The 22170-nt window shown below is 31.7% G+C and overlaps 1 protein-coding gene across 2 annotated transcripts in view; it reads left to right on the top strand.

Annotated features, from left to right (window-relative positions):
• Nucleotides 1-22170, top strand: part of LRFN2 (leucine rich repeat and fibronectin type III domain containing 2) — a 4336860-nt gene that overhangs the window by 3903485 nt on the left and 411205 nt on the right. For both annotated transcript variants that reach the window (XM_044085082.1, XM_044085073.1), the window contains one exon: nt 17923-18037. The gene's annotated coding sequence lies outside the window, so the exon portion shown is untranslated. The remainder of the gene's footprint in view (nt 1-17922; nt 18038-22170) is intronic.

Raw genomic sequence — 22170 nt, 5'->3', positions numbered from 1 at the left:
CAATAACAGCCTCACCTCAGACTTTGTCCCTACCAAATGGCGCACTGCTACAATCATCCCTCTCCAAAAAGGAGGAGCAACTACAGACCCTAGGAACTATCGGCCCATTAGCCTGACAGGTTTGATATGCAAAGCTAAAGAATGCATCATCATGGACCTAATAAACAAGGATATAGGGAATCTACAAACTCTGGATCCCACACAGTTTGGTTTTGTGAAGGGTAGATCATGTCTGCTCAACTTGGTCAACTTCTTTGAGTCAGTCACCAGAGCTGTGAATGAAAGCAAGGTGGTTTATACAGCCTACCTTGATCTGGCCAAGGCCTTTGATACCATGCCCCACTTAGGAATCATAGAAAAACTCACTAAGCTAGGCATCAGCCCCCATATCACTAGGTGGGTTTCAAACTGGCTCGCAGGTAGAACTCACAGTGTGAAAGTAGCTGGCTCAAAGTCAAACTGCTGACCAGTCAGGAGTGGAGAACCACAGGGTTCAGTCCTGGGTCCTCTCTTGTTTGGTATCTACTTCTCTGAAGTCCAGGCCAACAGGAAGGGACTCTGGCTGACAAAGTTCACAGATGATTGCAAGTTGTGAGCTATTATTAACTCCCCAAGTGATGTTGGCATCCTACAATCAGGCTTCACTGTGACCAAGGCCTGGTGTCACAACCATGGCCATAAGCTCAATGCAAAAAGTGTCATCGTCCCCTTTAGGAAAAAAGTGGGTTCCCATGAATTACCACATTGATGGTAGTCCACTGAACACAGAAGGCGTTATAAGAGATCTGGGAACACAGATTGACAGCAACCTCTCTTTTGACCACCACATTGCCACTGTGATCAGAAAATCCTTCTATATTCCACATCTCATTACTAAGGGTTTTGCATCCAGGAAAAAGAGGTCATTGTCTCCCTCTACTCTTCCCTCATTAGGCCAATCATTTTCTACAATGCCCCCATTTGGCATGTACCTCACTAAATGCCTGCAACAACTGCAGAGGCCACAAAAGTACCTCACAAAGAGGATCCTAGGCCTTAAACATTTGTCCTATATGGACAGACAAAAAAACTCCAACTATTCTGTGTCTCATATTGCCTACTTAGAGGTGATCTCTGCCTGACTTACAAAGCCATGTCTGACCCAGTTCTGTTAGAAATGCTACATCTAAAGAAATCCTAATCCCACCGCACCACATTCTCCAGAGACCTCAACCTCATTACCACAATCAACAGAACATGCTAAAGGGACAGGTTCATAACCCAGAGACTGCCCATGCTATGGAATAGACTTCCCATGCATGTCAAGCAGAGCACCTCACTGACCCTCTTCAAGAGAAATCTTGATGAGTGGATTGGAAATAGAAGATTCATCCCAGGGATCACTCCAGTGGCTTTACTCGACAGAGACACTGGGAACTAAGGTCAGGTGGCACAATGCTAGGGTAATCCTATAGGCTAGGCTAGAAAAGGCTCTAGGGCCATTAGCCTATTACACACCTATGAACCTTCCCTTTATAATATATATGCTATCTTCCATAATATTTTCCATTTTAGTTTAAAATCTCTTTTGTATCATTTTCATAAAGATCTTATAATCATTATTCAATATTCTCCATTTTTTTAAATTGTTTTCTATATTTTCTCTTGTATATGAGTTTAAATATTCTACTACATAATTCTTTATACATAAAATCTTCATTTAATCATTCATTAAAAATCTTTAAAACATATATTTTTTCCAATTCCTAAAAGTTTTAAACATTTCATGCCTCTTCCATCTGGTTCTGCAGCCTTATCTCTACTCACTTGTTCTAATACTTTATCAAGTTCATTTATACAACTCTTCTTTTCCAACTCTTTATTCTCTTTTTCAGTTTACTTTTTTTTTTACTTTCCATGTTAATCCACTGCCTTCTTTTTTTCTTTAAACACATCTTATACATATTGTACTATACTACTCATAATCATATCCTGAGTTTCATTTCTCCTTTTATATGTTTTATGTCATTGCACTCTCATCTTCCTTTACTAATCTGCTTAAGTATCTTTATACTTCTTTTCTTTTTCTTGTAAAAATATATTTGCTTATATAAGAATTCTTGTATTTTTGTTGACTTATTTCATATAATTCTCTTGTTTTGTCAAACTATTTTCAGTCATTATGTTCTAAATCTTCCAATGCATCATTATATCTTCTTTTATATTTTTCTTTCTGTACTTTTTTCACATCATGTTGCCATTGTAAAATATTTTTTTTATATTTTTCCTTAAATATTACCACCATTCAGACCAATTTTTATAAAATGTTCTCATAGTAATAAATTTCCATAACTACTACTAATCCATTTCCTTCTTCATTCCATGCTTTCTCATTATAATTGTATTAATTTGCCTATTTTATATTCTTCTTGTTTTCCTTTATCTCTACCCATATTGCAAGATGATCAGAGAAATCCTGTTTCAGCTACCTCCCCTTCTAGTATAACTTCTAATAATATAAAATAATATGTTTTAGTACTATACATATGCATTTTGTAAGTCCATGAATTTTTGTCCCAATTTTTGTATCATATGTTATAATTTGTAATGTTTTTCTTATATCATTTCCTTTCGTTTTACACTTGCCTATTAAATCACAAAGTATCCCATAATTATAATATCCATATTTATCTTTTTCTAAATTTTAGACAATACCCATTCACCACTAAATTTGATTTTGTGAAGTCTCTCATTCCAAATTGTTCATGAAACATTAAACAGTTTTTTTTATTAATCTATTTCACCTCTTTTTTGTTGCCATAGTACCCATATTCCAAAATATTCATATTTATATCTTCAACACTTTTAAAGCCTTTCAATGTCGTACTTTTATATACTTCCGTAACCCTTGAACAATTTAGAGAAACATCCTCTGCTGTCTCAAACGGCCGACAATAATTACACATTCTCTCTTGTATTTTTTTATAAGGCATGTTGGCTTTGCCAGGCAATTTACCTATTGCCAATCTCCACATAAAATCATTACACTCATAATTTTTCTCACCATTCAAGTCTTATCCTAATCACATTTCTTTCTTCATTTGCTAAATTCTTCTATTGGTATATATAATAGTGTTCATTCATTATACTAGGATACCATTATTTTCTGTTTTCCCTACATTTTTATATTCAATTTCTATATAAAATGTTATTCTATTAATCTTCCATGTCTTCATTTACAATATTTCCCTGTTTTCCCAGAACATATCTCCCAAAAGTTCTTATATCTTTTTTTATTATAACATTTATTATGTTCTTATGTTTTTCTTCTAATCCTGCCAAAATATTATACAGATGGAGCTGTATGAACAATTGAGTTAGTCAATATCAGTCCTTCCTCCTCTTCTTTAACATAGAAAATCTCTCTTCTAACTAGATTCAACTTGGATTCCCATATAAAGGAGGATTCAATAGATAGATTGGATGCAACAGATAATATTTTTTTTCAAACTTGGATGGTATCATATACATACCTGCTAAATAAGCAATTTTAACTAAAACAAAATTTCTTAAATTCATTTTTTTCTTATATTACATTTTATCAAAACATAGACATGTCTCTTAATTTCTACATTGTTTTTTCAGATTGTTTTTCCCTATAAAATTTTGTCCCAAATATTATACCTAAGATATCTATAAACGCATCATTGAATTGTCTGTCTGTTGACTCAATGCCACTTCATTTGTGTTTACTTATACATAAACCAAGCATGTTTAAAAACTGATTTAAACTTCTTATTCCTTCTTCCATCCATTTCTTATTCTTCATAACTAAAACTATATCTGCATAAGTAAGAATTATTGGAATTTGAATTTCTCCTGTTATTTTATATCTTTCCATTTTCAATACTCTATTCATTTTACTAATAAATATGTTCAGAAATAATGCAAAATAAAATGCTGCTTGCTCAACATCCCTGCCTTATCCCACATTCTAAGTTTATTTCTTCACTTAACTACCGATTTAGTATCACTCTCACACTATTACTCTCATATACTGACATAAATATTTTTATTATTTTATCACTTATACTGTAATCTCTTAATATATCCCACAAAACATCATATTGTATTCCATCAAATGTTTTACATATGTCTCCTACAATACTTTTAGTCTCTATCCTTTATTTATAACACCATCTATCACCTCTCTCAATTGTCATAATAAATCTTGGCTTCCTTTCCCTTTCTTAACAAAAATTATATCACAAAATGCTTTATGTACACTATTTCCTAATCTTTTCCCTATTTTCTCATAAATATCTTATAATCTGTGCTATTCAACACTATCAACCTCTGATGTCTTATATCCTTTTTTACTTTTTTCAATATAAATTTCAAAACCCCTGTACATATTTCCTTTCTTACTATTAAATTTTCTAACCATTCATTTAATACTTCTACAAAATGCACTTTTGCTATTCTTGGATATTATAATACATGTACTGCTCAATACCATCCATTCACATGACTTTTTCCATATTTAATTCCTTTAAAATTACATTAAGTTCTCCTATTCCTATTAGCCACTTTACTTGTTTTTTTTTAACTTTCCATTTCTGCCTCTCTTTATATCTCATTTTTAAATGTATTCTATATATATTTCCTTATTACTTCAAACATTGTTCTTGCTTATTCACTCTGTCAATCGCTCTTTCACCTTCATTATTCTTCAATACCTTTATTATCCTCTCATTTTCTCTTAGAGTCTAATTTAAATACTGTGCCACCTCTTTTTTGCCTGTAAAATATATTTGTTTATATAACATTTTTAATCGCCTCCTGATTAATTTCATATATCTTCTTCTTTTCATTAACGATTATCATATTTTCTATTACTTATTTAAATACTTTCTGACTTAGCTGACTATATTTTATTTAATGTTTCCTCTTTCTCATTGCTTGATATGCCAGAAAATACTTTTTCTACTTTTTGTAAAACATATCCACAAATTTACCAAATTTTTAAAAACATTCTCATATTCACATGATCTTTCCATAATTGGTGTATCTCTTTTCTGTCTTCCTCATCTAAACCTTTTCATTAAGTCTCTTAATGTTTTTACCTAATATTATATAGCCTTCCTTTTCTTGCACTTGTACCCATATAGAGATGATCCAAAAATCCTGTTTTGTTTATTCCTCCTATTACTTTTAAGCTGTTAGATATTACAAAATAATGAATTTCCATTTTTATCTCATTTATTTTATGCTTCTCATCACATATATAACTTTCCACTTTTTATTATTTCATATCCCTTCTTAACATCACTTCTTACTTTGTCATACATCACAGCTGAAATATCTGAATAATATTATTTCCATATTCAGTCCTACATAGTTTAGAATTTTTTAAACATTATTACTTTTTCTTTCATTGTAACAGATGCATAAATAGCAACATTTCTATACATATATTTCTTCTATCTTTTATCTATCACTATTGTCCCATCTAATTCTACTATAGTAAAATCTAAAACTTTCATTGTCTCATTACATAACATTGCAATACATGAACATATATATTTTCCCATAGTCCAAATAATGTTCCCACCTCATAATTTTCCATGTGTAACTTTTAATCCTCTATTAATATTCTCATGCCATCTAGTATAATTATATGAATATCAGTTGATGCACACCATTCTAAAACAACTATTCTTCTTTTAATATTCTTTATACTATTAACATTTATAGCTAAGATTCTCAAATTCCTTTTACTAAAATGTTGCTACCTCCTTTCACATTACCCTTTACCTTCTTCATTCATTTTCATTCACAAAAACACTCTTAAACTTTTGTTTTTATCTTTTCACCCTTTTCCCTATTGAATTCTGTTTACCTTTTATCACTCTCCAGTTTTCATATTCATATTTACTTGTTTCATGTGCCAGTTCTTTCAATTCATTATTTTCATTTTTATCTACTTTTCCTTTATTGTCAATTTGCTCTCCATATTCTTTTTACCCCATATCTACCCATTCATGCATTTGCTGTTGTTCTTTACCTTCTATACTTTCTTCATATTTCATCCTTGTATGTCCCGTTTTCCCACATATTTTATGTATCATATCATACTTCTTATCTTCATGTCCCAGCTTCCCACAAATGAAACATTTTCTTTTATCACAATAACTAATCAAATGATCATCTTTTCAACAAAAAGCATGTTTTGGTTGTCCCATATATGTAGCATAGCCTCTCTTTACATCTACATTTATCACACTTCTCTGAACCAATTACATGCCAAGAACAGAAGCAAAAAGCTGGAAATGCCATCATCAATAGTGTCCCTGTACATAATGCATAGGGTTTTTTATTTAGAATTCATAATATGAATAATTCATAATATAATATACTATTCATTCTGTATACATTATTTGCAAATATACGTTTGCTTTACATACTTTTCTTTACAATTTTGCATTTTTACCCCCCTGCTGTGTTTTTCCATAACTAAAACTGAATGTTTTCACAATTTCTGACCGAGACCATTTTCCCTTGAATCTTATTTCATTTAACCTCTCATTCCAAATAACCCATATTATACAAAACAACTTTTCATCCCATTTATCCACATATTTTTGTTTTACATTTTCATAATACCTGTATTCTATCATATCCATATTTATATTGTTGAGTCCCTTTATACCTTATCATGCATTTTCCCATAATTGATTTATTAAACTCAGTCCTCCATTTATTTGAAACATACAAATTCCTCTTTTAATTATGTTTAATCTCGAACCCCATATAAAGGACACAATATAGACAGCAATTCTCTTTTGAATTCAATTGACATCAAAAATAAACTTGCCAAATAAGCTACTTTTCCTAATATTACTAACTTCAGTACATATTTTTGTTCTGTATGTGAGTTAGAATGTTTGCCAAAATAAACAAATATGTCATATTTTGTTTAACATGTTCTTCTATTGTACTAATCTTTGTTGTTTATTACCAGACTTTATTTCTAGAATTTTTGTTTCTTCCTTATTAAATTGAATACCTTCTATTATACTTGAATATCCAAACCCTTTTTTCTTCATTAATACTCAGACCTAATGCTTCTAAATTCTTAAAATGTGTCTTAATGGTTGTTTTCATCTCTTCATTTTAATCATTATTACCAAATCATTTGCAAAATAAAGCATTAGTGGGATCTGTATTCCTTCTGTTGTGCAATATCTACCTTCCTTTAATGTCAAATTGACTTAATTTATGACCGCATTCATTATTAAAGCAAACAATATACTACTTGCTGGGCACCCTTGTTTTATGCCACTTTTATATCTATTTCTCTCACTTAACCAACCATTCACTATTAGTCTTACTTTGTTTTTTATTATACACTGAAACCAATACATTAATTATTTTTCTACTTATATCATATATCCTTCTACAATTTCCCATGGAAATGCTTGCTGTATTTTATCAAATAGTTTGCTAATGTCTCCAATTAACACTTTAGTTTTTGTTTTCCTATTGTCACATCTTCTATTTCTCTTATAATCTTTAGTTCTTGACCTCCCTATACTTTGCCTCTTTTTCTATTTTGTATTATTTTCTTAAATATCTTATAGTGTACATTGTTTAACACAATATGTTTCCAATTCTTTATATGTGATTTGTCTGCTTTCTTCCATATGAACATCATTGTACTCATACATCATCTTGTATACTTTTTAGTAACCATTCATTGAAAACCTCCAATAGATATATTTTTTCATTCATTCATATTTTTATGCACCAAATATTCAATTCCATCTATTTCTGTAGCAGCTTCTATATTAGATGTCTTTTTTTACTTTATTCACTTATTAAATAGTAATTAGTTTACCATTTGTTCATTATATATTTTATTTTTTAATCCCATTTATGTTTTTTTTTTTATTTTCAATTATAAAAGATGTTTTGGTAATATTTGTTTTTATTATTTGCATTATCTCTTTTTGTGTCTTCATTGTATTTCCTTTCTCATTTCTTAACTCTCTTATTATTCTACTATTTTCTTTCATCACCTTGCTTAGGTAAGGCTCAACTTATTCCTTTTCATTATAAAAAATAGCTTTGTTTAAACATCCTCTTAATCTTTTCTTTGTTAATTTCATATATTTTTTCTTTCTCTATTAATGCCTTTCTGTTAGTTATTATATCTCTAAAGATTTGATCACTGATATCTTTGTAGTTACAGCTATCTTGTTTTCTTTTTGCCCTTTGCCACTTCAAAATCTCTTTTTTATATTTCTCTTTTAAACCTATCCACTAGCTTGTTCAGTCTTTGTAAAAAAACTTCTTATATTGATATGATCTAACCATAATTGTAAAACTCTTTTTATATCTTCATTTAATTCTGCTTCATTTTTTCCTTAAATAGCACTTCCTATTTTTATATATCCTTCCTTATCTTGAACTTCTACCCAAACTGATACATGCTCCGAAAAAACTGTAAAGTTTAGACCTTTATGTAATGCTTTTAGACTATCTGATAGTATAAGATAGTCAGTTTCTGTTCTCTAATTACCTTTTTTCAGGTGTCCACTGCTTATTGTTCCATAAATACATTTTACCACTTTTAGTTATTTCTGAAACAACTTTAACATCTGCTCCTTCTTTCCTTCTATGCCCTAAATCACAGTTAAAATCTCCCACGAATAAAATTTGCATATTAACACTAACATAATTAAGAATATTTCTAAACATAATTTCTCATTGTTTTTGTATAACATGTACATATAATGCCAGAATTCTGTATACTTGGCTCTTCCAGTTTGTATCTACTATTAACACTCTTCCTAATATTACTATTGTAAAATCTAAAATTTCATTTTTTTTTACTTAGAATTGCTATTCCTGAACATTTTTCATCTGGTATATTCCATGTTACTTTTTTCTTTCCATAATTCATTTAGTTGTATTCTCTTCTATTCTGTCAAAATTCTTATATATTAGTATTATCATATCCATATCCAATAATCTACAAAATTCTATTATTCCTAATCGTTTTGCATACTTCATACTATTCACATTTATAGATAAGCTTTCCACTCTGTAGAGTATTTCGTTATTCTTCATCCTTTTCCTTTGTTGTTTTTTCCTATTCCTATGTTTTAAAATTTACATTTTCTATCTTTTACTCTTCTTTCAAATAGAATTTCTTTCACTTTTAATTCACATCCAGTTCTCTTCTCCATATTCACTTAAATTGCTTATCTCTTCTTATTTTTCTATTTCTTCCCTTATATTTTCTTTTATTTTAACTGTTATAGCTTTCTCATTTTTTGTAACAAGTCTATATTATCTCCTATCCCTAGACCATTTATTATAACGTCCTTCCCTTCTTGAGCATTCTTTCTTTTACCTCTAATCCATACATGGATGTCCTATCTTTTCACATTTAGTACATTTTAGTTCACATTTTTTTTTTTTGGCTAATGACCATCTTTACCACAAATAAAACATTTCCTTTTATCTTTTAAAAAAAAAAAACATGTCTTTGGTTGTCCCCAGTATCTTACCAAACACATGCACTCCTCTACATTAATTATACTAGGCACATTATTATTGTTTCCATGTTATATATAAATATATAACTCCACATTCCCATCCCCTAGTCCATAAACCTCTGTTATCAAAATTCTTTGTAATGTCCATTACTTCTCTACACTTTGTCTTTAAATAATATTTTAAATTGTATCTTTCAACTTGTATATACATTGTCTTTTTTGCTTCTCTATTAAATGCTTGTATAACATATAAGATCCAAGGATTTTCATTCTTTTTTTCATATTTCTCTAACACATTTTCCATGTACTGTGCATCTTTGAAAAACATGTCACAAAAGAGTCTTTATTAATACACATACATGCTTTTACATCCCTGGGTTCAATACCCAGTAGAGAAATGGCACTGTCCCATATTTCACACCTCTTAAGCTATGTTTCTGTCTTACTACTTATCCTTATGCAATGTTTTCTTCTCACTTCCATTTTCTTTTCCACTTCTCTTTCAATTTCTCTTACAGCTTTGTTCATATGATTTCCTTTTTTTTCTGATTTTTTTCTTGTACTTCCTCCTCCTCTGTCCATTATTTTGCTCCATGATACTGTTGTTTCACTTTCAGGTTCACTCTGCTTAATTAACACTTTTAAATATACATCACACAACCCCCCTTCCTGAATGCAGGGTTGTAACAGCATATTCTTGTGTTGCCTGTTGTGCTGCAAACAGATTTTGCTGAAATAATTCCTCCAAATCCATAATGCTTATTTCAGCCACTTCTTTTTGCTTTTGAACAGGCTCTCCTGATTTTTCTTTCATCCTCTCCCCATTCTCCATGCTCTACTTAACACCTGATTCATCTTTTGTAACTTCTCTGCTGTTCAGCTATCAGCTATACTCATTTCCAGCACCTTTGAATATTTACTTTGTCCTCCATGTTTGATTTTCAGCTTCCTACTTCTCAGAGCCACCTATGCGGCCAGACTGGAAGACAGGAAGTGCGGCATTGAAATGCATCCCCATATGCCAAAGTGTACGGGAAGCTCCCAGCTGCACTAGCCAAATTGTCCCTATTAATATAAATACAGCCTGGGGTCTCCCCTAAAAAGAGGTTACTAGTCTAGTGGGACTAACCCAGTCAATAAAGGCTGAATAAAAAATAAAATGTCATTCTATTGTCATTATCCCTACATTAATAACCATATACAGCTCAAAAGTTAAGACAAATAAAAACAGAAGTAATAACTGTCTCCTTGGGAAATTTATGTTAGTCTAGTTTGGTTAATTATAACTTGAGTCAAAAGATTAGCCCAAAAAGAATCGATAAATAAACCTAGCTGTCTGGTTCCATGACAGCATGTACATGATTGTTCTTTATTGATGTTACGAAGTTACAATGGATACCAGTCACCTTTTACAATAACATTGACTGTTATGGCTCTGTTTCTGGAAAGTTACATTTGCTATTTGTTAACAGGCTGGTTAATGTCTAAATATTTTTCCTACTCATAAATAAATTTAGATTTGCCAACATTCACATTCTGCATAATTATCAAATATGATAATGAAAGCACTTTATGTTTTCCTAGTTTAGGATATGTATCAAGTAATTTATTTGAATATGTGAAGTGCATTTTTATATATATGGAATCATTGCCAAACCCTTTTCTTACAATGTTAATACTGCTTGCCAGATTCATATAAAATTGTTATTTAATAAGCAAATATATTGCATGTTTCTATCCCATTATATTTTTAAATGAGTAATCATTAATTGTGCTATTTTGCAAACTACTGACTATCAAAAACATGGCCAAAGCTTAAACAATGCTTTACCCTAAAAAAAATACTTTGAAACCTTTATTAAATCAGTATTATATTTCGGTTTATACCTAGATGGCATAACTATAAAAAAAAAGATTACTGGTGCTATTGGTCAAGTGGAACTTGAATATCAGTCATTTACTTTTAGAATCCAATAAGATATGTGAGTACTTTATATTAACCAACAACAGTGCTGTCACAAACAATTTGAATTTTGCAGTTTTAGTCTATTTTTCTCTTGTTTCAAAATTGACCAAGCAATATGTGGGGAGAGATCCAGCTTTGCACTCCATGTAATTATTGACAAACCTAAAAGTATGTGGACTGAGCTCATTTGTGACATAATAAAGACACTGTGGTAGGTACATCTTATTAACTTTAACTGTACCTACCAAAGATAAGCATATTATCTTAAAATAATGGAACTTTTTTTTTTAGTAACTCTGTTAATCTTGTTCTACATTGAGACCAGGCATTGAATAAATGTATTAGCACCTAAAAATGTATTTTTTCCTGTTAATTATATAACTTACAATATATTGATGATCATAAACTAACATTATAAACTTCTGAACCTCAACAATGATTAATAAGAAGTCATGCATACACACACACACACACACACACACACACACACACACACACACACACACACACACACACACACACACACAGACACACAGACAAACACACACACACACTTTTTTGCAGTTTCCTGGAAGCAACAGGGTGAATATTTTCAATTTTCTACTCTTAGGCTAAATAATAACTTCCAAGGATATTGTAAAAAGTGTAGCTGAGAGTGGGCATCTGTGTCTGACACCATTAACTTGTATAACATGGATGGATTCATGATCATTGGTATAATTGACTGGGTATAGAATTTTTTTCATAACTGAAAGCATAAAGTATCATTTAGGGTTACCACCTTTCAGATGCCCACACTGGAACATTTTTTGTAGAAATGTGAGATTTTGCAGGACAAAACATACCCCCGGCCAATACAAATGACATAACTTCACTTTTTTTTCCAAAATAAAAGCTAATTTTGTAGCATTTGAGTTGCTTATGCTATTTCAGATAATACATATGTGTTTCAGATACAAAATAACTGTTTCATGCAACTATTAAAGAAAACTTAAGAAATATATTTTGTCTTAAAATCTCAGGACATTTGCAATTTTTTAGTTTTTTTTTTTTTTTCCTGCAGGACACATACTGTCCAATGGGACTGTCCCTCACAAAGAGGGACAGGTGGTAACCCTAGTAACACTTAATCATATCAAAATTGTATGTGCATTTACTGGAACAATCACAAACTGAAATGTAAAAAAAAAATAAATCAACAATGTCCATTCTATGTATACATTAAGCATCTTAGTTATGACGGTGGAGCAAAGATATAAGTCAACAGCATTTTAAATTCAATGCCTTAGTTGGATCTTTAACAATAATTCTAACTTTTGCCAAATTCTGGTGTGGTACTGGAACACAATTATACGTGCTACAACTACAAATCATTTGCCGTATGGGAAACAAGATAGCAGGAAAAATATTTAAAATTTTAGGAGGCATATGTGACATTCCAATTAGGATCCTTATTATCTCTTAGGCCAGAATTTGTAAAGCTAAAAATCAAATTCCTTAAATGAATGTGTTGTAGACATTCTATTAAGCGGTAGGTCTTGCTTATATCCATACTGATTGTATAATTTTATAAAATACTTATCTGCCACCTTAATGATAGAAGTAGTACACTTGTTGAAGTTTACTATGATGAATTAACTTTGTGATATGTGTACATTTTGCCAAGTTATATTTTGAGTCTGTCCCTTTAATGTGTGGAATGTGTTAACAATGCAAGTTTAATTTGCAATGTAAACAGGTACACTTGGGTTCTAAGTGTATTATAGTGTCTGGTCACTTTTCTTGCCAAACAGCAGGAGTGGTTTATGCTGCAAAATGCAGCTTTAGTCCTGCGTATTATGTGGGAAAGACTGAGCAAAAATGTAAATAACGGGTGTATGAACACATTTATGACATGCATACACATAAAGAGACCAGTTCTTTATTAAAAAATTTAAAGGAATTTCCAAGTCATAGTTTTAAATTTGTCATACTGGAACAGTTGCAAAAAAAAAAAAAATGGGGGGGGGGGCATGAGGTGTTTTCTAGAACGCAGAGAGTTGTGGTGGATTGTACACTTGAATGCATCTACTTATCCAGGGTTAAATGATGCAGTGTCTATTTCTTGTGAGTAAAAATTAAAAACTTTTAATAGATACTTATATATAAATAATTATAACATTTTTTAAAAATGTCTTGTAAAAAGTATTTTGTTTTATTTTAATATGCTTTTGCTTTAAAGTGCTATGTTTTGAGACTCAAGTGGTTGGGTTGGGCTATATAAAAGAGTTTGTCAAATGATTTTGTTAATGTCTGAAGAAGGCTGGTATTTTCTAGCTTAAAGCACTTATGGAATAAAGTTTTAAAGGTGTTTTAAAAAGTGTCTTTCTCATGAATTCTGCCTTCTGAATTATTACCATTTTTCAAAAGAAGTTCTAGACATGATAACTGAGATTCTAATGTTTTGACTTCCATTATCTTTTTTGTTTGTCAGTACAAATACACTAATTTATCTGTGTTCATTTATATATACTATCTGTAAAGGTGCTCACTGGATAAATAATAATTGATATGCCAACAGTATGTTATACCTGCTGAAATGTATATTTTGAATTTAGAGTAATGAAAATTGCAAATTCTGGGGACATTAATTAGAAAAAGTCATTTGTTTTATTTGATATATGCATGTCATTTTGCAATGATCTGACCAAATTGTGGCAGAAATTTCAGTCACATTCATAGATTCAGTCAAGTTGTTTGAATCCAATTCGAAATACATTTTCAAGAAAGGTTTAATTTTACAATTATGCAAGTTAATGTAGATTAAGTTCACTAAAAACAATTACCCATCAAATTTATGTCTTATAGATCAATGCTGCACATTAATGTGATTTGTCTAATTTGTGGTCCGTTATTACATTACAATCCTAGTTAAGCTGAATGGGTAGTAGTAATATGCTGAAATAAAGTTTTATAACCAAACGGGGGGCAGAATCAATCAAGAATGTATTAAATTCTGAATTCTCCTGAAAAAAAAATATTATTCAATATTTCTGATCAAAGTGAACACTTTTATTTATTTATTTTTTAATAAAATATTAAAATGGTCATTTTAAGCTTATCCAAGATTGCATTTTGTTCTCAAGTTAACCTATCCAGTATAGTGACAGGGCTTTGAGTCAGTCTATGTTGGAAATGTAGTTTAAGCCTTTTATCATTTTAGTAAGGTTTCTGTGTTTGCATTCCAGTTATTGCATGCTACTGGACAGATACATACCAAAGAGGGCATTATATTCAATGAGTAAAGGGGAACAATGATATCTCTAATCCAGACAAAACCCCCTTGCTTATAATCTGTGCAATATGGAAGGACTTTCCTTCAACAATGAACACATGTTGGTGAAATGGTAGGCCACTACCCATGTTACTTTCCAAATCCCGAACAGTATGAGTCTGGTGTACGTAATGCAGCTAGCTAAGAATAAGAACGAAGAGAGTCCTATTAAGGTTAGCCTTCTAGTGTAAGCAATATAATGCAGCTAGCTAAGAATAAGAACGAAGAGAGTCCTATTAAGGTTAGCCTTCTAGTGTAAGCAATATAATGCAGCTAGCTAAGAATAAGAATGAAGAGAGTCCTATTAAGGTTAGCCTTCTAGTGTAAGCAATATAATGCAGCTAGCTAAGAATAAGAACGAAGAGAGTCCTATTAAGGTTAGCCTTCTAGTGTAAGCAATATAATGCAGCTAGCTAAGAATAAGAATGAAGAGAGTCCTATTAAGGTTAGCCTTCTAGTGTAAGCAATATAATGCAGCTAGCTAAGAATAAGAATGAAGAGAGTCCTATTAAGGTTAGCCTTCTAGTGTAAGCAATATAATGCAGCTAGTTAAGAATAAGAATGAAGAGAGTCCTATTAAGGTTAGCCTTCTAGTGTAAGCAATATAATGCAGCTAGCTAAGAATAAGAATGAAGAGAGTCCTATTAAGGTTAGCCTTCTAGTGTAAGCAATATAATGCAGCTAGCTAAGAATAAGAATGAAGAGAGTCCTATTAAGGTTAGCCTTCTAGTGTAAGCAATATAATGCAGCTAGCTAAGAATAAGAACGAAGAGAGTCCTATTAAGGTTAGCCTTCTAGTGTAAGCAATATAATGCAGCTAGCTAAGAATAAGAATGAAGAGAGTCCTATTAAGGTTAGCCTTCTAGTGTAAGCAATATAATGCAGCTAGCTAAGAATAAGAACGAAGAGAGTCCTATTAAGGTTAGCCTTCTAGTGTAAGCAATATAATGCAGCTAGCTAAGAATAAGAACGAAGAGAGTCCTATTAAGGTTAGCCTTCTAGTGTAAGCAATATAATGCAGCTAGCTAAGAATAAGAATGAAGAGAGTCCTATTAAGGTTAGCCTGGGAAAAATCAAAAACTAAACTGACTGCCTTAGTTAAAAGAAAGAAAGGTTTATTTGCTGCACTATTATACATTTCACGTTCCACATATTTATATGAATTAACATTATGCAAAAGGGTTTTACACATCTGTAAATATTCCCAGAGCTCTTTATAACCACTACTTTACCTTTATGTGGTAGTTTCATTATTAAATTCTGGTTGCTGCAAAATTATTAGAAAGAAATCTGCTGTAACCAGATGAGATAAAGCCTAGAAATGTCAGGTGCAGTTATAAATCCTGAAAACAACAATCCTACTTCATAATTCAAAAAGCTGAAAAAGTGTTATTTTTATTCATAAAAGCTTGCATAAAGGGTCTGAGTGTGCCAGTAGTTGAAGCATCATTTAGTTGATAAACATGGATAATGCCCTCCATATCATCACTTGAATAATTTAAAAAATTATATATATATATATATATATATATATATATATATATATATATATATATATACATATACATACATACATACATACATACAGGCATCACCAATTCAATTACAATAATCCAAAGTTGAATACTGAGATATTATTAACTTTCTATTTAATGAATTTCCTAGATGAAAGATATATTAATTTGCAATTGCCAATATAATTCAGAACGTTATCCTTTATCCTGGTATATTAGTGCTGGTTGAGTTGATTTAGAAAAAAAAAATCAAAGTGCTATATATTATCATCTATTAGTAGAGTGACCAATGGTAATCCTTCTACCCATTGCCATGCTGTTGATGACCACTCATGGCAAGATGCTGTTACCAGCTTCTCATTTAAAATATCCATCTCTACATCAGATAGAAAATCAAGAAAACATGATAATAAAAGAATACAATATTCCACCCTAGCAAATTCTGCATGCCTTGGCCCAACCCAATACTGGCACAGGTCAACCAATTTATTATTAAAAAATGATTATTTGAGTAACATATCATTACTAATGTACAAATGTATGCACTTTTACATCAAAACTCCCTGTAAACATCCTTCAGTGTAACACTTTTAGGGTTCTCTGTTCTATCTCAGCTTCCATTATAGAACTAAGCAACAATGTATAATCTTTTAAAATTACAACAACCTGTAAATTATAACTACCTTTTTTAATTAATTTGTTAACCAAGTGTGCACAGTGGACATATGTATTCCTATTCAGGGGCAATTTAGGAGCAGTGCTGGTTAATTGACTCACTCAGGTCCATGCACTAAGCAGACTGAGGCTGAGAGAAACAAATTGTGGACTACAGAATCCAGCTTGTTAACACAGCTCATAACCTTTATCCAGTGCATCAGACAAACAATATATGATTCCAAAGCACTAATTTACTCTTGAAGTTGGGCGTTATGGTACTTCCAGTGTTGAATACATACCAGTTGTACCACCAATACTATATCTGAAGGCTTCCCACTTCACAGCAATTACGGATGGTTTATGTCTCTTTTTGGACCAGTATCACCCTATGTAATTAATGTATTAGGTTGTTGGGACTTTCTGTTCACGTATTAGTAAAGTTCTCTATTACTGCATTTTCAAGATTGGGGTGAAAGCACAAAAAGGCTTCTGTTTCTAAATGAAGGTCTTGACATGCAAAACAAGTCCATACAGTGGTCTGAGCACAGCACAGAGAATAGCTCTTTGAAGATCTTTACATTATCAACATGGATTAATAATGCAGAACTTGCAGATTAGCAGTATGCCCTACTTGCTAATCCAATGACATGAAATAAGTAGATGAAAGCCTTATCAGTAATATTTTTCAGGCCATCTTCTTTTATGCATTTCTTAGTGAAATGAGAAATTTGTAGTGCAATTGATACAGCATAGTAAACATTTAGCAAAATGCAATGACACAAGGACAGCAGTGGACAGAACTTTATTGAAAAGAAAATGCATCATGCAAATAAATGGTACATAATAATTGTATTAGTCATGCTAGATATACTTTGTTTTATGAAGACTGTTATAGAATTTTTTTCTTTAATTTTCTCCTACACATAGCAATTGGATTATTCTCTAAGCAATATCTTTGGAAAAATACCTAACGACTCAGACATCTGATCCTGATGGAAAGAGGAATAGCAGGATAATCAGATGGAGGGAAGAGTAAGAAAAAGTATGTATTTATATTGTTGTATGCATTCATAGTGACAGATACATATTTTTGTTAAAATGAATACAGTTGTACATAACCATATTAAAAATGTATGCTTTTCTATAGCATATGCTATGGTGTTTTTAGAATTTTTTGATTTCCATCTCTAAAGACAGTTGCACCATCATTTTAATGTCTGATCCAAATGCCGCCACCTACATTGTGCAGTGCTCTGATCTATATGATTCCAAGTAACACTTATCTGTTCTCAGTGAAATCAAAAGCAAGTATTCAGCCCTCTGAGCTCTTCACGTTGTTGCCAACTACTATGAAATAATGTCTATGGTGTACTATCAGAATAAGAAAAAATCTGTATGTATGTATGAACGATCAGCTACTCTTTTAAAATATACATATAAATCTTGTTTATTCAGAACAAAAGTCTTAAATTGTCCCTTGCAATAAATACATACGCAAATGAAGGGTAAAAAAGAGGTCTCAGCACACCAGTCACGCATGCATAAACACAGCACATTTACTTCAGAATGACTAGATGATGCTTTTAAATTTTTAATATTTATAAATGCTGAATATATTTTATTTTAAACTTTACATTGTTATATTGAAGCATATTAAATGATTATCTGTTTGAAATGTGATTATACCTGCCAAAGTCAACTTAGAGCAGACAACACAACTCTTGATTGCTGCTCTGTTTGTTTAATCTATCCAGATATATTTCATATGTTTGTTAGATCTTTGCTTTGACCACATTCATAATATGTTAGAAAATAGTTATAATTCATATCTATCTGTATCTGCATTTATAGCTATTTGTGTTTGTGTGTGATGCATGTAATATGTAGCACCATAGCTTTCAAGTCTATCTGATTCTAAGGGATGCCCCTAATTCTGACCCTGTAGTTTGTTCTGTCTCAGCTAAACACAGTGACTTTTTGAGAAAATGGGGTAATTTACAGCCAGTTCATAATGTTAATCACTACAGTTACTTAGTTCTTTTACTTCATAAAATATGTGTTACTTCAAGTTATTTTAATCTGTGAAGTTTCAATGTTAGTAAATATAATATTTTAAAAACTCTGATTTGGGTATTTGACTCTAATTATTTAAGATGTTTCCTCTAATTCTGTATAAAATATGTGGAAACCTTTGTGCAATACAAACATACACTGGATTAGAACTTCATGTTAAGTGCACCTTAGAGTGAAACATAAACGTAAAATGCAAACACGCTTACTTTTTCATCAAATGTTATAAACAGTCAGGTAAATGTTTCATAACCTGCCATCTACAAATAGATCTTATGTCACCATCTTACTCCACAACCTTTTGCTCAGCTGGTGACTTCCAAGAATCACTTAGACATGACTACAATACTCCTTCTTAAAACAAGACAAAGGTCAACTCCACTTGAATTTCTGACTAGCAAACACCAAGAGTTTTTTTTTTTCCATAATACTTCCTCTACATGGAGAGGCAAACATCTCTGCCATGTTATTCTAAGGTCTTCCTTTTATCTGCATTTCTTCAGGAATCTCAAATCTGTCCTTGCAGCTGCTACTGCTGCTACAGCTGCTGCATGCTTTATCACATTGCATAGTATAAACTTCCCAGCACAAATAGCTCCATAAAAGTGATAGCACTTTGCATGCTTTACAGACATCTTTTAAAGAATTAAACAGCATTTGCCAAGAGAGCAGCATTTTCATAACAAAAAAAAATTGCATTTCATAGCAAGAAACATTTTAGCGTGACTTTAATGCTTGTTGCTGTACTATAGTGACCCCTCAACATGCAGCCCACAGTTCTGTACTGCTTAGGCTCAGTTATATGCCCTAGATAATTTAACCACATTGGCATGCTTAGGACCTGGCCTATGTCTGACTGAAATGCTGAAGTGCTACAGGGGCAAAGCCCTTATGTTTAATTTGTTGTTGATATATTTCTATTTGTTTAGATTTTACAGGTGTGCAATGTCAGTTGTAAATATGAAATTAATAAGTAGTACTGCAATAACAAGGCATATTATCTTGTTTATGAAGTGACTTTTCTCAGCTCTTTTTAACTTTCAGTTAAGCTAGTGGAGTGCACGCTCTTCAGCGCCTACTGCTTGAGAAATTAGAGCCCCTTTCCCTATCTCAGAAGCATTGGTGTAGATGATGTAAAGATTGATAAAGTCATGAGCAACTAACACAGGTTCTAAACATGATGTATTTGAGTTACGATTCATCTGTTCGATAAGGTCTAACCTTTCATAATGTCTATTAAAAGTCTGGCTATAATAACAAAATTGGGTACAAAATTTCTGTACTAGCAAGCTAGCTCTTTAAATTATTTAACTTAACATAGAGCATTAGCTTTTGGCCAATTTGTAACAATATGTTTGTTTTGGGTTCAGTTACCCCTTTCCCAGTGACATATCCTAAATATCGGGCTTCTGTTATCTAGATCATACTTTGGCAGCATTAACTGTTTGTCCTGCCTTTTTTAAAGACACTACTGCAGCTTGTACTTTGACTAAATGTGGCTCACTTGTCATGAAGGTAAACAACTTAGTGCTTGGTGTCAGTGGCAGATCTATGGGTAATCATTGTAGAACAATATGTATGTATACCTTTAAGAAGCTTTCTTGGGGCTTGCACAACTGTATAAATACTGAGCACATCTGAGCCTGACTGACATTTTATAGTAAGCTGTTGAGATGTAAGGATGTATGTCTGTGTAGTCTGTCATTTAATCAGTTTGTTTATATTTTGTACTGCTGCTATCCATCCTTATTTCTATGTAATAAAGCATATAAACAAACTACCTGACCTGTTAGTCTTCAATAGCAAACCAAGACAAGCAACATGGTGTCAGAATAGGATCCAGATTCAAGACCAAGAGGCACTCAGTTAATATAGAGGAGTGGATCATCCCTACTGCACATATAACTCACAAATCCAGGTCAAAAATGAATTTCCATTACTAAAACTTGCTGAAATGATTTCTTATTTTTAAAATATAAACCAAAGCACCCAGAATGCTCTAAACACATTTCTAAGTAAAGGAAATGTCCGAAACAGCAACACATTGAGAAAATATTTGAATAACTACAGAAAATATTTGAAATAAAGTAAAAATTGCATAAAATGTATAAAATAAGGAAAACTACTGCGTTTTTGATGTAGCTCATAACACATAATTTTTCCATTAATTAAAGCTGTTCAAGATATCCAAAGTATACAAAATGTTTGCAAGTTTGTGCAGCATTACAGTGCAGTTAATTCACAAAATACAGTATTTCAATGAGTTTTTATGCATTTAAATGCTATTACAAATACTGGTGATGTGTGCATGTTTGTACATAATTACAAGGGGCATTTATTTAGTGTGTTTGGGCATACTTTGTTGGCATGGCTGAAGCATTTCATAGACCAGCTGCACTTGTCTTTGATAATAATATTGGAGAGAACTGTAGAGTGTTTGGGCAAGAGTATGATATTTTCATACAAGCTGTATTTTATGATAAAGATAACTGTACAAAGGCATTTATTCTTCTTAATTTGCCAGATTCAAAAGCCATTGAAAGAGAGCATTCATTTGTGTATGCACCTGCTATATTTGCAATAGAGGGGGAAAACCCTCATATAGTGGTACCAGCTGAGTCAAGGGAAGACATTGAGTGCTTAAAACATAAATTTAGAGAAATGTGTAACCTCCAAATAAATATTACAATGGATGGGCACTTATTTTAAATAAGAGATGAAAACCATGGTGAAACTTTTGCAACATATATAACTGACTTGAGAAACAAAGCTAAAACGTGCAGATTTGGTGATTTAAGGGAAGAGTCGATAAAAGACAGACTTGTGTGTTTTATTAAAGATGATGCTGTGAGAAAGATTTTGCTACGTGATAGTGATTTAACTTTGAATAAGGACATTGAGATTTATCAGATATATGAGCTCAAAAAAAGCACACAGATATGCTTATAAATTAGAAATGTATGCTTCCAGTATCTTCTAGTGCTCATGTGATAGAATGCAGCAAGTCATTAAAAGAAACAGGCCCAAGCACATGGCAGGAACTGTAAACCCTGTAACAGTCACTGGAAAACCCTGTACTTTTCTAGCAAATTCCAGAGTGAGAAT

This window comes from Protopterus annectens, chromosome 1.part1 (genome assembly GCF_019279795.1).
Source record: "Protopterus annectens isolate FY-2018-M chromosome 1.part1, PAN1.0, whole genome shotgun sequence".
In the NCBI taxonomy this organism is placed as follows: domain Eukaryota; kingdom Metazoa; phylum Chordata; order Ceratodontiformes; family Protopteridae; genus Protopterus; species Protopterus annectens.
Note: the sequence above shows the minus strand (reverse complement) of the source record. Positions and strands in the feature narration are given on the sequence as shown.